Raw genomic sequence first — 17,548 nt, forward strand, 5'->3', positions numbered from 1 at the left:
GAGGTACCATAGTACCTCAGGGCAGTGCAATCCTTGAGGTACCAGAGTACCAAGGCCTGAGCAGGCAAAGAAGCCAGAGTAACATGGGGCTGCCACAGGCAATTGCTCAATTGCTCACTTAGTGTGTGTGTGTGTGTGTGTGTGTGTGTGTGTTGGGGGCAAAGGATGCTGAAATTTCACTAAAGAGGCTCCCAAAAGTTGCAAACACAACCCCCCACCCCAACCTCACCCCTGGGGACCAGGTGGGGAACAAGGAGGAGAGAGGCTGGCAGAGGGATATGAAACTACAGGGCAGGAAGGGGCAGTTACCTTCTTTGCCTTAAAAACCTTGAGAATCTGAGTCTACAAGGCCAGAGTAAGCATAGCTGCAGGACATTCAGCCAGTGGCCCAGAAGATGTCTCTTCATCAGAGACATGGAGGCAGACAGCCAAGCTTTCAAAATTGCTGATTGAAAGATTTAATCAGGATAAGGCCACAAATGTCATGCCCTTAAAACTGCAAACAGCAAAAAGATCACAATTTAACTTGGCTCATCTGAGGATTTTTTTTAAAGTTACAGGAGTAACAAAACAATACAGAAAGTTTGAAATATGCAAAAATGTTATGCATAGTTCCACTGTTCATATGCAATTCTTGTCCCCTTTGAGGCTTCCCTCGAAGACTACTTTCCTGCATACATCTTAATGTAATGGTACTCTGTTCATCGAGCATGTAACAGCTTCTCACATTGCTAATCTTCATAATTTTAAATACTGCATAATAATATTGCATCAACCTGGTGTTCCGTAATTTGACTATCTTCCTATACTGTATATTCAGGTCACTTCTAATTTTTCCCATTATAAATAACAATGCATCTTTATACAGTAGCTCTTTTCACTTTTCAAATTATTAAGACAGAATCCCTGAAGAAGCCAAAGGGTAGTGGCATTTCAGTGACACCTGAAACAGGCAGCTTTTTCCTTTATCACTTGCGGACCTTTAATTACTCACAAAATATAAAGTAGGTAATAGACACTGGCATCCTTTTCTCACAAAAACACATTAAGGCAAGAATGACCAAAAGCATCATTCAAGTTACATAAAAGAAGGCCAAATGGAAGAATTAAAAAGTAAAGCAGTCTTTCATACGAAGTATAGGTTCGTGCCATAAACATCAATTCTGATCTTTAAACTGAACATTGAAAAGTCAATCACAATTTCAGTTTAGACTCATACACACTAATTCATGTAACAGGCATTCTGTCCTAAAGATCACCTGCTCACAGAAAACATCTAGCCTTTTAAAGCCTGCTCTTGACCTGGCCTGGTGTGATTCCCTTGCTGACACTGACATACATTCTTTCCAATATGCAACTTATTAGGCCCAAATTTGGGTTTGTTTCTATCACTTGTTTTCATCATTCTTTCACCCCCTACTGCAAACCCTTTTCATTGAGCAGACTGGCTGACAGCAGAGCTGCTGATGTCTGTGGTCAGTATGGGATTAGGCTGAACGCCGGTCAGCTTTGCCCCACGTTCTCCTGTGTTCTGAACACTGTGACTAGGTGGGAAGGACTGGAATCAAGGCACTAAACCTCATGTGTGTGCCTTTAATATGTTAACTCCACTTCTGCAAGTCAGTTCCAACACTCCTATCTTGGTTGTGTCCTGCCTTGACAGTTCATTTTATAAGAGGAAGCAAGGATAGGGGTTGCTATTGGAAGGTGGAACGCAGGAAGGGAGATTGGCTCTAATTTAAAACCATCTTAGGAGCTCTACAATGTTCTAGGTTGAGTGATGGACACATTTACTCCTCAGAACCCTTTTTATAAATACCCACCACTTAACATGCACTTTTAAGAAGCATAAATACCGTCACTGTGTGTCAGCCTGATGGAAGGGTGATTTCTACAGCCACTTCTTTTCCCCATGGCTCAGACCGCACAATTACAATCCTATTACAGTTGTACCCTGAGAATGTAGCAGTCAAATCCAGCCCACCAAGAGTGGCATAAGGCCTTGTTAATTTCTGCACAGCGATGCCAGTCCTCTTCCTTTGCTTTGGGGAAAGTGGCAACTGATCTCTGGTAAAAAGGTCTACATCTGAGACTGGTGGGGTTCAAAGATGTATTTTGTCAATAGCACTGGCCAAACAAATAAAATAACTATCTAATAATATTCAGTCATGGAAAAAGAATGTTTCCTGGGGCTATTTGGAGCATATCTTATTAAAACTGGCCTTTTAGTGTTTTCTCCTTGTTCTCAGTGGAACTGAATGGGCTTAAAGGCAGGTGTGGTGTCCCTCTCGAAGGCCACTGGTTCCTCATGAGGTACTATGCTGAGATGGTAAGGGTCTGCATGCAGACAGGTAGACCTGCCCTCAGGACAATAGCAGTCAACTTTGTCCTTTTTCTTCTCAGATGGCAGGACACAAACTACAACGTGATAAAATCTACACTGGAACCTCAGCCTGGTGTGCCCAGGGTTATTGAAGGAGAAAACAAGCTCTCAGGTGGACCCTGTCCCTTAGATGGGAGAGGGCTCCAGTGCCCACTGCACCAGATCTACCCTGAGCTGCATACTGCTGAGAACTGGAGCACAAGACAACATCCAAGGAGAGACTTTGTAAACTCTAAAGGGGTAAGTAAATTGGAGCATCAGCATTATTCTCCTATTTCGAAGGCAAGGCACAATTACTTTTGGAAATATATAGACATCCTCGTAAAACAACTTAGTAGCTTAAAACATTGTTTACCAGAATTTATAGAAAAATACCATCCAACAGTCTTCAAAGGTATATAAATATATGAGTAAAAGTCTCCAATCAGTATTTATGTTGGTGGTCAGCACACTATAGTATACACAAACATGGAATTATAATGTATAGCTGAAATTTATATGTTATTAACCAATGTTACCTCAAAAACAAACAAACAAAAACATTTATGGATACACTCTATATTAAAACTGACTATATTTCTATACCTGTCCCACCTTTACACATTCTCTTGGCACACCAGGCTTATGTCTCATGGCAGTTAATCTGGTTTTATAATTTGACATTGATATAATTTGACATATGTATATATATGGTTAATTCTATCTTTGTTAATAATCTGTCTCACACGTCTGTGCGCCACAGGAGGGTTAAAATTGTTTTGGCTCAGCATTCTAATCCCCAGGACACTGTCTGAACGATTTATAGAAGGAAGAAAGGAGGTAGGGAGGAAGGACAACAAGCCAGGCATGGTGCTGGGTGCCAGGAACACGTGATCCAATAGCTGCAGAAGTGCTCACAGCCCAGCAGAGGATGTAATTCCAGGGAAGCTGGAGAAGGGCATGCCTGCCTGGTGAGGTGGCCACTGGGACTATGGGAAGGCAGATGCTCCCAGGGATTCAGGCTGTAGGTCCAGAGGCAGGGACAGCAGGGAGGCAGATCAGATTATTACTGGGCAGGAAGCCTGGCCCAGACATGGTACTACTGGGTGGAAAGAGCAGACAGTTCTCATTTCCAGAAGACACTGCCAACCTCATCCAAGGCCTTTCACCCAATAACCCATCTCTGAGAACCTTAGACTTCCCTGGAGCTGATTTCCCCAGATTCACACTAGCGACAGAATGCCTTTCTGTTCCTAGTTCCTAGATCGGTGCTGTGGGTCTATGTGCAGTGAGAGACAATGATGAGGGAATCATGAGTCCACTGTGGTTTGTTAAACACCACCATGCAGAACTGCATGGTTTAAACAGGGGGGCAGGGACTGCCATCCTGAGAGCTGCCCTGCAAAATGGGATCTGTCTGTCTTTACTAGGGAACTATGATAAACGAGCAAAGACAGACACTGGTCAGGACAAGCCACTTTATTTAAGAGCTTCGACAGCCTAAAGTGGTTTAACACAGATGCATGGAAGATTTATCTAGATGATAAAATACCTGAACTTGAAAGGCACATAAATTATAATTTTGCAGTTTTTTTCCCTTTCATGATTTCACATACTCGAGTACGTTAAGTAATGAATGAAATGCACATAAAGTTGACTTCATTTCATACAACCTGTCTGTTTAGTGTCTGCAGACAGTCTTTGCTTCCAGATGGGAGAGAGTTCAGAAACAACATCACCTATCTGTGTCTGTGGCCTTCCGTTCCTCACCACAGTAGAGATCATTGGGAAGATTAAGAAATATAACAACAGCAGCTATTATTGACTGAGCACTTATACTATGTGCTGTACACTAGGGATAGCAATTCATATATATGAGCATTACTCAATACTCATAACAGCCCTATCAGTTAGGAGCAATGATCTCCATTCTACAGATGCAAAAACTGAGCTCCGTGACACATGCGAGGTCATGTAGGAAATTTTATCTGTTCACCACAAAGCTGCAACATAAAAATGCTTGGTCCTTAGCAAGTGCTCAGAAACACTACTTATCTTTCCCTATTTTCATACTCCTTTCTTTTGACATCACACTTCAACACAGGGATGTTTGCCTTGCAGGTTTATGTTCATTCGTTCGTTCGTTCGTTCATTCATTCATTATGGGCTCAGTACTCTGCTGGATACAGGACTTAAGAATTGGATTTCACAGGTCCTAGACAAGTCTCAGGCAATTACCATATGAGGGCAGGGTCAGCATGGGGAGGGCAAGAGCAGCCCCTCACAGGACAACCACACACAGCTGTGGGTTGGAGACTAATAAAAACAGGACATTTTAAAATCTTTTCAACCTTAGTTTTCTCCCATGACTTTTGCTGTATTTTCTTTGGCCTGAGTCTTTGGGCTTTCAGACAGTAAGTGTGGCTGTCCAGGAGGCCCTTTATCATGCAGAACACTCCTTTTCTCCTGCCAGGGTTGATGTTTTCTGGTAAAACCCTGGCAACAGATAACCCAACTCCCCGGCTAATCGCCCAGTACAGTCTCTCAGAGCCATCCCCTTGCCCCACCTCTGGCCTTCCACCTACCTTAGTTCACCAGTTTTTTGCCCAGAAAATGGAATAATAATAGCAGCAGCAGTACTAGTAACTTACATGAGGCACTGCTCTGTGTATTAGAGGTACATTAACTTATTAAATCCTCATAATAACCTTCTGAGGTAGGCACTATTATTATTCGTATTTTAGTTCATTTAGGGGAAGAGGAAGTTAATATTTCTTCAGGGCGAACTATATGCCAAGCACCGTGGTCGGCTTACACAAACAGACCACAAGTGACCTATTCAGGGTCAGTCACAGCTGGGAAGTAATGAATAAGAATCTGTAAATGCCTAGCCTAGTGCTCTCCTTCTCTCCAAGTCTGGGACTGCCCTGGTGGTCTGTGAGTGAGCAGAAAGACTGCCCTCTCTCCCCCACCCTCGAGCACCCTTCTGTTAACATCTGTCCTCTGTGTCTTTTTTTTTTTTCTTTACCGCCACTCACAAACGGTGCCCAACTTCTCTCAACTGTGCTCCCCCACTCTCAGGGCCTCCCAGCCACTTTTCATGGAGCAAATCTGTTTACACCAACCATGTAAACAGAGCCAAAGAAGGAACTGGGTTCATTTGAGACAATAAAATACACTAAGCAGTTGACAGGTATTTCCTGAAGTCCATGACCCTCTCTTAAATCCCTGGAATTTTGAGATCTGAGGAGTCCTCAGCGAGGGACCATCAGGGCTGCTGCCTCTGGGGAGATTTCTGGTAACTTTAGGGGGTAATGCCACCAATGAAAGGAAGTAAGTGATGCTCAGAGGAAGAATGTGAGCTTTATGTTCTGGGGGTCTCATAGAGCTGTCAGTAACAAGTGAGGCTTCCTGGGAAATGACTACCTAGCCAGAAGCAGAGGGGCTTTCTGGGGCAAGGCCAGAGGATAAAGACTCCCTCCTCTGGGCTTCCACAGCACCAAGCCCAGCAGGCTGGAACTCAGTATACTTCACCCAGCCTGCTCTAGATAAGCTCCAGAAGGGCAGGGCCTGTGTCTGATTTCTCTGTGAATCCTCAGAGCCCATGTAAGGTGGGAGGCAGTTACATGTTTCCAGAATGAATGACCAAACCAGTCATCATTTTAGAGACCAGGTTGTTTGACACTCTATTCAGATAAGGAAACAGGACTCAAGGAGAGGGGAAGTAAGTTTGCCCAGAGGCAGGACATTGTTTAGTCCAGGTCAACATCCTGCTCCATCCAGAAAGGCCTTTTTACCTTTACTTCACTTACTACACATCTGAACACCATGAAGTCATTTACATTCAAAGTCTCAATGGTCAGTGGGTAGGAATGGTCCCATTTTACAGAGTAGGAAGTTAAGGAACTTGCTGCCCCCAGCTCTCCGCAGGCCAGCCCCACTGACCTTCCTTTACTCAAACAAGCCACATTCTCTCCCAACAAAATGTGTTTGCTCGGTTTTCTCCACTCTGAAATTCTTCAACTCACATTCAAGTTCGAGTTCCAGCATTCTTTACAGATGGGGACCAAGGTTAAATGCTCTCCTAGAAGCTTGCACTTTCTATCCTTACAACTCTAATAGTTTTAACGTTTACATTTCAGCGTGGGTCTTTCCCACTAGACTGTGTGCTCCACGGGGACGCGCGCAACGTTCGTTTAACCACCACTGTACGCCCGGCACTTAGGTCAGTGGCGGGTACTCCGTGGCACGCGATAAAAATGTGTAGGATACTTATTCATATCTGTGAAGTGCACAAGTGCTGAAGGTGGCATCCGAACTCACATCCGCTGCGCTCGGGTCAGAGCCACAGCAGTAATGGGGTTAGGTTGATAACGCTGAAGGGAGAATGGGCGGCGCGTTGCGGTAAAGGGACGGCGTTCTGGGTCCATCTGACCCGGGACCCAAAGCCGGGCTCCGCACCCCGCCGCCACCTGTCGCCCCGACGCCTAGGTTTCAGCGAGCGCCCGCGGGGGCAAAGGCGGGCTGATCTGGGCCTGCCCCGGCTGCGCTTACCTGCGCGACGCCGGGCTCCTCAGAGGCGCTCGGCGAGCCTCGGGCAACTTCCGGCGGCTGGGACATCGGCCGCGCGGAACCGGGGCTCTGGCAGGGCCCGAGCGCAGTCCTGCACACGAGGGCCGGGCGGGGTCAGCGCCTGGTCTGGGGTCACAGGGACCTCTGCGGCGGGGCAGCCCCGGGACAAGCCCTCTCCAACCACGCGCTGGGGGGCGGGTCTAAAGTGAATTTGACCCCGTGCTCCCCTGGCTCCCCGCTGTGGGCGGAGTCCAAGGGAAACTTAGCTCGGAGCCCCGCCCCTTCGCCCCACCCCCATGCCTGCTACTACCCGCTGGCCCTTTTGTGTAGCATGCATGTTTGCTTTTTATTTTCCTGTGTTTTGTATTCCGTTTTATTTATCTTTCTTTAATTTCTTTTTTTAATGATCAAACTAAAAATATACCACATGAATGCTTTTTACGAAATACAATTTTCTAGGTGTTCCTATAAAGAAGGCAACAGGACTCTCTTGCTCTCCACACACAGCCCTTTTATCAGTTCCTCCATTTAGGTCTTCTGGTGGTCACCCTTGTCGCTAAAAAAAAATAAGCTTATATAGCAATTTCTGGATTTATCTATTGACTTTCTGCCATGTTAGATGAGGATTTACTCTCTTCCCGTGCCCCTGCCATCCTTCTCGTGATAAATTTACACATCTCAAGTCCTGCCCTGGTGAGCTCTGAGACCTCAAACCTGGAGTGGATGAAGGTTCTTAGGGATCTGAAGCTTAAAAAATTGTAGGGAGGAGGGAAAGAAAGCCCGTCAGAATTAAGGCTTATAAATAAGCATTTATTTAGAACGAGAAAAACATTCTGGGGTCTTGGAAATTCAGGTCCCTATCCCTTCAGATCTTCTTAGGTAATTTACTCCCCAAATTTGCTTCCCCAATGTGGCCTGGCTTCCTCTGCCCACCCAGAACCCTCCATAAATCTCAGACCTCCCAGGGGCAGTGGGGTGAGGGTCAAGATTCATCAGTTTCTACAAATAGGATTTTCTAATGGAGTGTATTGGAGTGTGCAAATAAGAGACATCAAAGGTGATGTAAAGGTTCTGTGATTGCTGCACACTTAATTCGCAGCTTTTCCTATTAACAAATGCTAAGTACGTAGAGTATTTTTTATAAAGCTGGCTCTGGGCCCCTGACTGGTCAGCAGATCCTCACAGTACTCCCATGAGGATGGCTGGACAGGCACACTGTCCTAACTTTTAGGAAGACCCATATGTGTCCCTCTTGTATCACCACAGGGGGTGCAGAACTCATGCCCACTAAGTGCCCAGGTGAAGGGCCTGGTCCACCTCTCCCAACACAGACTGGAAAAACAGTATCCATGCCCTCTCTGAAGCTCTTTCTCTCTTTAGAGAGTTCCTCTTCCTTTTGTCAACAAAAGTTCACTGCCACCAATCTAACGACCAGTTCCCAATCTGGGGTGCGGAGAAAGGAAAAACTTTATTTAGGTAAATAGTTTACAACTCCAGGAAATGCAAACTCAGATGGAAACAGAAAAATGTGCTCTGCCTAGACAAAGGGAGGCCAATTTTTATAAAGTTCCTGCCCTGGTTCCCAATTGGTCCATTTTTATGCAAACAAGAAATCCAAATTTGTGCATCTGATTGATCAGCTTCAGGCATTCTGATTGGAGACACTCTGATTGGTTAGTACAGATGCAACTAAGGCTATAGTTGTGCAATTCCAATTGGATGACATAGAACTACTTTGTAAGTGTTGGCTCAGAGTGCAGGAACACAGTGCAGGAGGCTGAAGGCTCAGTTTGTAGCATTTCCCTGAAATGTGGAGTGTATGAAAGGCCTCTGTCAGCAATGGCTGACTCTGGTTATGAATTTGGGCCCAGTTAACCATGAGGAGTCCTTCCTGGCAGATATAGGCCTTCTCAGGTCCATATTCTGCTCTGCCTCCTTTCTTGTCTACTCATTCTCTTTCTCCTTCTCTTGTCCAGCTCTTGAGGATCAGGGATTTGGGAGTAACTCCAAATTAGGATGTGACCTGTGCCTCTTTAAGGTGACCTTGGGCAAAGTCACTTTACCTCTCCAAGCTTCCTTGTCCTCTGAAATTGGAGGTAACAACCTCTGCCTCCTGGAGGGGAGGATTAAGCAGCTCAATACTTATGTGCACAAGGATGATTTTTTTTTTAAATTTTTTTTTTAACAACTTGGAAATTTTAAATATTGGTCAGATTTATTGCTCTTTTCTTTTTATTGCCTCTGGATTGTGTATCAAACTCAGAAAGACCATATCCACTCTGAGATTTAAAAAAATTCAAGGATAACTAATTATCTCCTATCGATAATTCAGTTTGTCTCCCAGCAAAGTGGGAGGCTCATAAGAAAGTTAGGGACTTTCTAAGAATCTGTGTGCAGCACAGACTCATTCTGAGTTTGGGCCCTTACTCAGGGAAGGAGAGGCTGGACAGAGAGAACGAGGCAGAGGCTGGGCAATGATTTCCTCATGCAAGGGATGCATATTTCCCTGGAGCCTGGTTTCCTAGGAACAAAATAATGTTTCCTAGTGGTAGGAGGTAAGAGTCTCACAGAACAGCCACACTTTACCTAATCTAAGTGGAGGAGGGGCAAGGGACAGTGGCTGAAAAATCCATTCTGGAGAGACAACTATTCTAGATGAGAGTCATGACCTTTTCTTGAGGGCATAAAGGGCTATTGGGTTGTAGGTATAATGGGAATAATATTTTTGGATCTCTCTTTTATTGGTAAATTTCATTTCTCCTGAATTCTATCTACCATTATGGGTCAAGGAATTAGCCAGGTAATACCACCTCATGAAGGAGGAAGATTTTACATAGAGAATGCCTCAGTTTGGGTCCCTCAGAAGCATATCCTGAGACAAAAATTCAAGTTCAAGTTGTTTATTTGGAAGTCCAGTAAAGGATGCATTGTTCCACCAGCTACCATAATAGGTGACTAGAACTTAATCTATGGGAACAATCTAGAAAGCAGTGTAAAGAATATGCTTCAGAATTATCCCTCCCCCCGGCCCAAAGGGCTGCAAGAAAGAGGTTTCTAAAGGGATAAAACTGGACCTGCTAGGTTAGCTCATTTCTGAACATTCTACAAATTATTTCTAGACATAAAAATGTGGTTACCAAATAAGATCAAGCTTTAACATTATTGTACAGCTTTCTTTTATGACCTAATGGTGTTCTGATGAAGTTTCAATAGGAGCACTTTGGGCAAACTATTTCAGGCCTATAGGTGTGTCCTGAGGACATTCTGGAAAACTTGCTCTTGGACAGATCAGGGTGGGACTGAGGACTGGGTCAACTCTGCATTTGGATGAACTTATAACCTTGACTTCTGAGCTCTCAGAAAGGAGCCTCATGGACTTTAAAAATGATCAACGAGGGCAAACTTTTCGATCACTCCAAGTGCTTCAGAAGATAGGTGTTTTCTTACAAGCAATGACGAGATACTAGCAATGCCAAGTCTTTCTTATATGACTGTTGAAGCAGGCCTCCACCAGAAAGCCACCATTTTGTCAACCTGGCTCTATTGGCCATACTTACTACTGAGTTAAAGTAATCCTTTTAAAATATGAATCACTTCACAACACTCCTCTGCTCAAAAGTCCTCAGTGGTTTCCACCAGAAGTAGAATAAAATACCGAGTCCTTGCCAATGGCCTCCAAGGCTCTCCCTGACATTGTCTCCTGATGGTAACTATTCCTCACCTCCAGTCTCCTTGGCTTTATTGTTGTCCCTTGAACACAGTGGGCCTGTTTGCATTCCAGAAGTATTGCCTTGCTGTTCTTGTTGACTCCCAAGGCAACTTGCCCAATTATTAGCTTTCTAATAGACCACCCTCCTTACAAAACAAACAACAAACACTCTCATATTACTCCATTCATAGCACTAATCTGTTATCGATACATATTTTCATTCATTATTTGTCTTCCTCACTTAAATATAAGGTCTAAAAAAGGCTGAGTCTTTATATATTTTGTTCCTTGATACATCCCCACACTTAGAATAGTGCCTGGCACCTAGTAGATATTCAATAAATTTCTGTTAAATGAATGAATAAGTTGAGCCAATAAAAATATAAACAAAATCAGTAAATATACAGTTCAAAATGTTCTAGAATGCAGATATTCAACTAACTAAGATTGGATTTTTCTCAAATTGGGAAGGATTGGAATACAGAAAGAAAAAAATAAAATGAAGTAGTTGAGATGCATTGTATAATCTGATTCACAATTACAGGTGAATATTAGATTAAGAACTTCTAGTATTTTATGTTTGACCCAATGTCTGTTTTAAATATTTAAGCAAAACTTAGCTCGAAAGATTATATACTCATTTAAAAGTAGTAAGAAGAAAAAGGTTTCCCTAGACATTTTAATAATTCAGAATGGTGTTCTGTTGCTTCTGTTGGCATCCGAGGGCCCCAAATGATAACTACTTACCTGAAAATAGAGGCCTTGATTAAATATTTAAGATCTCACTTATTTTCATTTTCCGCATATTTTTTATTTCTGCTTCCCACATTTTTTTTTTTTACCCATTCTTCAGCCACACAATTTACACACTAAAGTTAATAGAAGTGTTTCATGGATTATTAAATGCAGCTAAGCAATGAGCTTTTGCTAGAACATAAGGCCAAACTGGGGCCATTTTGCTGTCCTAACAGTGTAATTTTTCCTTGAAGGTATAGACCATGAATACAGAGGCCTCTGCTCTGTATTCTGAAGTTTTGTAAGGCAGATGCATGTCTGCTGCAGAAGAGGCTAAAGTGGGAAACAAAGACTCCCTAAAAACAGGTTTTACCCTGGGGCTGTTAAGCGGTCTTATAATCAAGAACAGTTGAAATCATAGAATTAATAAGTGGGCCCTCGAAATTATGGCAAGAACATTAAACAGTGCCTACTTGCTAATGAAAACATTGCAGTCTGGTGCTAGCAGCAGTAGAATGGGTTTTGGTTAGCATCCACCTGGCTTAAATGTCTAAGGAATGTTCCAGTAGTAGCATTCCATGTTGTGAATTATCTTTCCTTATGGAGCTCTTATATTCTTCCCCTGTTACTAAAACTGTAATCCAGACTTCGATGTCCATCTGGGCCCGCTTGGTGCAAAGGAAGACTTCTGAAGGAGGTCAAAGTCATAATACGTTGTTCACAGTGAGAAGCATGTTAGGAATAACTCACATTTTTCAGTGAGTAAAGAGTACCCAAGAGGTTAGATGATTTTCTCAAGATCAAATGTAGCTGGTCAGAGATGGGGCTGGAGTATCAGGATTTTTTGTTGTTGTTGTTGTTGTTGTTACAAGCAATAGGAATAGTCTCTGCTAACTGAATAGAAGTGATTTTATTGGTAGGATTTGGTCTTCAGAACTTATAGGAAGGTTGATGAGCCAGGCTTAGGAAGGAACAAGAAGAAAAGAGATCTAAAAAGCTGGAAAGTGAAAACCCTAGGAATGATCTCTGAATAGAAAAAGTCTAGTCAGGGTACCACTGCAGGGTCAGATGATTAAATTTTAGTCACCTTCTTTTGTATTATTTCATTCATTCAGGAGCCAAAGTCCTGGGACAGACCCTCTGATTGGCCAAGACAGCCCCCTGACTGTCCTGGGGAAGGTGTTGGCAAATCCTTTTGACACTGGATGCTGAACGGAAGGCCTCTGAATTTACTCTCCCACTGAGACTCTCAGAGTGGAGAGAAGCAACTCCCCAAAGGAACTCCCAAAAGATGCTGTTAGGAAGAAGACAGGGATGAAAAGAAGCAAAGATACAATGAGTCCCCAATTGAGTTTAGAGTGCTAGACTCCTGTGCAACTGGAAGTGGCCATGAGAAGCAAACAGGAGTTTGCTTAGGATTACTAAGAAGGTTTTACTTTCCAAATACAGGAGCTCCCAGCTCTCTCCTTCCTTCTTTTGTCCTGGAATGTGGATATTAGCCTAGAGGCCAGTCATCCTGAGTCTATGAGGTAAACAAGCATGAACTGCTAAGTCACTTGCTACAAATGGAGAAGTGGAGATTTAGAAGGAGTCTGATATGCAAAAATACTACAGAGCTGCTGTATCAGCTCTGAACTGCCGGCCTGCAGATTTCTTATTTTGTAAGAAAATTAAAACCTACTTGGCCAGGCCACTGTAGTTGGATATGAGTAACATGCAGGCTAGCATAATCTGATAACACAAATTGGTCCTAAATTCTGGTCTCTCAAATCTCTATGTAGTACCATTCCTGTTCTACTTATAAAGACATGATTCCTGCCTTCAAGGAGCTTATGGCTGAATTGAGGTTAAAATAATACTCTTAAGCAAGGAGAGATCAAGAATCTGTGATGTATATTGCATTTTGAGCAGTAAGGAACAGATGACAATGGCAAAGACAGAGTTCAAAAGCCAGCCCTTCTGCCCAGGCCCTTGCTCCATCCTCTACTCCTGGGCTCTGACTATCAAGGCCATTTTCTTCTGCATCTTCACCTTTGCCTCTTCTCCGCTCCTTCCTTCTAGCTTATAAAAAGGCTCGAGTCTATCCTATCTTTAAAAGAATCTCTCACTTATCCCTTGACCTCTTTAATAACCAATATCTTGCCTTCTCTTCTTATCCAAACTTTCTCCAAGGAATGGTCTGTCCACACTTCTCCTCCCATTTAATCCTCAACCAATGCATCCATCTTCTGTCCTTACCTCCACATTGACATTGCTCTGCTGATGGCTAATTCCCATGGGGAAATCCTTGTCCTCATTTGGCTGGCCTTGTGTGCTGCCTTTGATAATGCTGGTCACTGCCTTTCTAGAAACTTCTCCCTCCTTGGCTCTGTGCCTTCACATTCTCCTCATTCTCTTTTACTTCTTGGAGTGTGCATACTGTCTCCCTGGGCCTATTAAGCAAGGCATCAGACCGTAACCTAGCTAATGGGAAGATACTGTACCTCTCCCCAGAAACTGAATTGCGAGCAGAGAAACTCAGACACTAAAAATCATGGTGCCCTGGTGGGATCGTTGAAGAAGCTCCTGGCACATAGGGCCCCAGAGCTGCCAGTTTTCTGTCTGCTTCCTGCCTGGTTCCTCAGCTCCCCAGTGACCTCCCTGTAAGTCTTCTTTTCCTTTATATAGCCAGAGTCAGTTTCTGTTGCTGGTGCCCAAAGAGGCCTGAGAGATACCTTGAGCTATGCTCAGATCTCTAAATACATGTGTGCAGAGTAGCCTGTGGGCCTCCGTTTATATCTCTATCCTCAGGGAGCACATTCTTCAAGGCTCAGATCAAATGTTACCTCCTCCTCCATGCAGCTCTCCCTGATGCATGTCCTTGAAGTAAACATGTTGGTCTTTCCACTTTACTGCACCAGCAAGAAACTGACCTCCAAAGGTCCCTTAGGGTCTGGAGCATTAAACAGCCCTTCAGAGTCAACTCTAATGATCAGAGTCAGAGTAGTCTGTCCAGCTCCAGTCTGCCTGGCTCCAGTCTGCCCAGCTGGTCTCTTAGACCACAGGGCTATGTTCTGGTCTTCCCTACTAACCTAGTGTCTCCTAAATGATGCCATCCTGCCTCAGGTGAGAATGTCAGAAAATGATGGCAAGACTCCTTACGGCAAAGTCAGACCTGGACTTTGATCTGTCCTCTGAGAAGGAGCAGGAAAGAAACTGCTCCATCTCGGACTATAGAACTCCTGGTGTGAGAAAATCCTGTTCATTCTTTCCTCCCTCTCATATTTCCTTCTGCCCTTCTGTACCTGTCTGGTTCTCCACAAATCAGACGTTAAGATTGAAGTAAAGGTGAAAAAGGTTGACAGGAGAGAAAACGGGCTGAAGCAAGATTGTACAGGGGCAGCTGACAGATCATCATGCAGACCGACAGTCTTTGCCAGCAGTGGTGCTCTGGAGCTCAGATTGTCCACTAGAGGAGCCCTGTGTTGGGTAGAAATGGCCAGGCCCCTGCACCCACTTTGCTTAGTCTGGCTGGGGTCTGCCCTGAGAATAGCTCGACTTGGCTTGAAAACTAGGGCAGACCCTGAAGAAGCTGGAAGCTGGAAGCTGGAGGCTGTCAAGAAACCATGCCCCTTCCACTTGGGAAGCAAGCTTTTTCTGGAGGCGGATTGGAGCAGTGAATTTCCATGTCTGCCACACCTTCTACCAACTAGTATTTGTCCATGCTCCAAGAGCTCATGATCCCCACACATCTCATGGTTCTGCATCACACATCTCACACATCTCAAAGTTTCTGGCAGTGAGCCAGAGGTTAGAACTGTACCTGTAGCAAGGAAGAGGTTTTGTTCATATCTAAGATCCTAAAATAAAAGCCAGAACTGGAGACTTCACCATTGAGTTTTCGTGTACCCTAGTAGCAAAAGCTCAGCTATAAATCTTGGCTCTGTGTCCTTCCTTCTGCTGGTCATGCCCTGTCTCCTTGCCCACACTTCTTCTGTATGCTGCTCAGGCTGCTAGTGTCTGGAACAGTGCTGTGCTCAGAGGTCTCACTTGTTGGACGAGTGAAGGAACAGATGAATTCTAAAATGAGTGAAGGAGAGAACGATGGCCCAGATGAAAGAATGCAAGAACGATGAAATGGCCTGAGAAAAGAACAAATTGAATAAAGACACTTCAGTAAAAGAACTACCAATTGAGTCACTTAGAGAAGAGATGACCACGTCCACCCTCCAGGGATTCTTTGAAAAATCACCTGGCAGCTTCATCCAGTGGCAGAAGCAGTGTCTGCTTTCTCTTCTATCTATTTCCTAGTGATGACAGCTATTCTTTTGCCTCTGAGCCTTCAGCTTTTTGGTTAAGTTGCCATTCTTCTCTCAGAGGCAGCTTTGCTGAGGCACACAGAGGGCAGATTGTCTGTGAAGGCTGTGTGGCTCTGTGGATTTTGGACCGAAGGTGATAATTGACTGCACCACCCCAGCCTTCCTCCCGTGGGTCTTTATTGCTTCATGCTTTGCTAAAACAGCACCTGAGCCTTGAGCCTCCAGCTGTGGCTGCTGTTGGTTTGAGATCAGTTGCCCCCGGAGGGGAGTAGAACAGGCTAAGTCTTTTCTTCCACACAGTCCTCCAATGACTGACAGTCATGCACTAATTGGCCTGCCTCTCCTTGGGCAGATCCAGAACCTGTAATTGGGACTGATTCTGACAGCATACCCTATCAGGAGAGTGTGCTGCAGAAATATACTCTAGAGGAGGGCATAATTTCTCCAAGATCATTTTCAGAAAGAAGTGGAACTTTACACTAATGCTTTAGTCAAGACTCCCCCTATTTTTCCTTCCAAGAAGAAGAAGTATGAAACATATTAGTAACAGCTTATGCATTTGCAATCTTCCATATATTGAGTCAGTCAGCTTAGGCTAAGTTATGCTGTGGTAACAAACAACCCCCACATCTCTGGGTCTTACAAAAACAAAGATCTATTTTTTACTCAGGCTATATGTCTATCATAGGTCAACTACAGTTCTGCTCCACTTCATATTTATACATTGACCTTCTTGGGGACATTGCCTTGTGGCAGAGAAGAGAGAAACATGGAGAACCATAAGCGGGCTCTTAGCACTTATGTGCGGAAGTGACATGACTTTTCATCCGTGGTTCATTAACTCAAGCAAATTATGTGTCATTTCCAAGTTCTACAGGCTCAGGATGTATAGTCCTCCTACAGATTATAGGCCTGATGTCAATGGGGTAGGAAAGTAGATTTCTTCCCTGGGAAAGACTAATATTGTCAAACATACTGTACAGAACCCCTGGCATTTATAGTGAGGAGTCCATCAAGGCAGTTTGGATGATCTGTTAAGCTCTCAGGTGTATAAAAGGTTTTGTATCTGCAAGCAAAGTAGAGATTGGACCCCTATAAGGAGCATGATTTAGTGCCTGAGGTCTCGATTGATTTTTCATCTCTGCTTGTGTGACCTTGAGCAAATTGCCTAACCTTTCTGAACCTCTAAATAGGCATATTAATATCTACCTATTAAGGCTGCTGAGAAGATTAAGATCTGGCAGGTGTATAATATGTTGGAAATTTTACTGTAATAAAGTAGTTCATGCTTGCCCTGGACAATTTAGAAAATTCAGAAAAACAGAAAAAATTAATAACACTAAAGCATTTCTTGCCACCCAAAGACAGCCAGTGTTAAAATTTGGGCATATTTCCGTCAAAAGATGAAATCATGCTATTTTTTAAAGCTGCAAGTGTTTCTTGCATTTGGGTAGAAGGACAAGGACGACATTTGCTGGGGAAGACACCTCCCTTGCTCTCTTCTGCAAGTTTGGGGGAAAAACCTTGAAAGATGCGTTTTCTGAATTCTCTGCATACTAATCAAACAGAAGTTATTTAGTCCTCTGATGGAAACAGAGAGGAGGGGAGGTTCCATTGTTGCAGCTCTGGAAATGGGAAAGGAAAGAATGTTAAGACAGTGGGAGGCCTAAGAGGTTATCTGAGACAAACACACATAGAGAGGAAGTGAGGAATATCCAGAGAGAGATAAAGACAACGAGGGATGGAATGGAGAGCAGGAGTCATGGAAAGGCACAGAGATGGACGTGCAAATGGGAGCCAGAGAGGAACAGGAATACAGACACGCAGGCACGCACGCGCGCGCGCGTGCACACACACACACACACACACACA

General features: G+C 44.0%; 1 protein-coding gene across 8 annotated transcripts in view; it reads right to left on the reverse strand.

Annotated features, from left to right (window-relative positions):
* NMNAT3 (nicotinamide nucleotide adenylyltransferase 3) overlaps nt 1-17,548 on the reverse strand; it is a 116,011-nt gene that overhangs the window by 89,994 nt on the left and 8,469 nt on the right. For 4 of the 8 annotated variants that reach the window (XM_039837300.1, XM_039837293.1, XM_039837299.1 and 1 more), the window contains exon 1: nt 6,917-7,138. The exons of 2 other annotated variants lie outside the window; for them this stretch is intronic. The gene's annotated coding sequence lies outside the window, so the exon portion shown is untranslated. Of the gene's footprint in view, nt 1-6,916; nt 7,140-17,548 lie in introns of those variants that run through there. 2 more of the 8 variants (XM_039837296.1, XM_039837297.1) reach the window with 2 other exon arrangements.

The sequence above is a fragment of the Pteropus medius genome, unplaced genomic scaffold (genome assembly GCF_902729225.1).
Source record: "Pteropus medius unplaced genomic scaffold, Ma_sr-lr_union100, whole genome shotgun sequence".
Lineage (NCBI taxonomy): Eukaryota > Metazoa > Chordata > Mammalia > Chiroptera > Pteropodidae > Pteropus > Pteropus medius.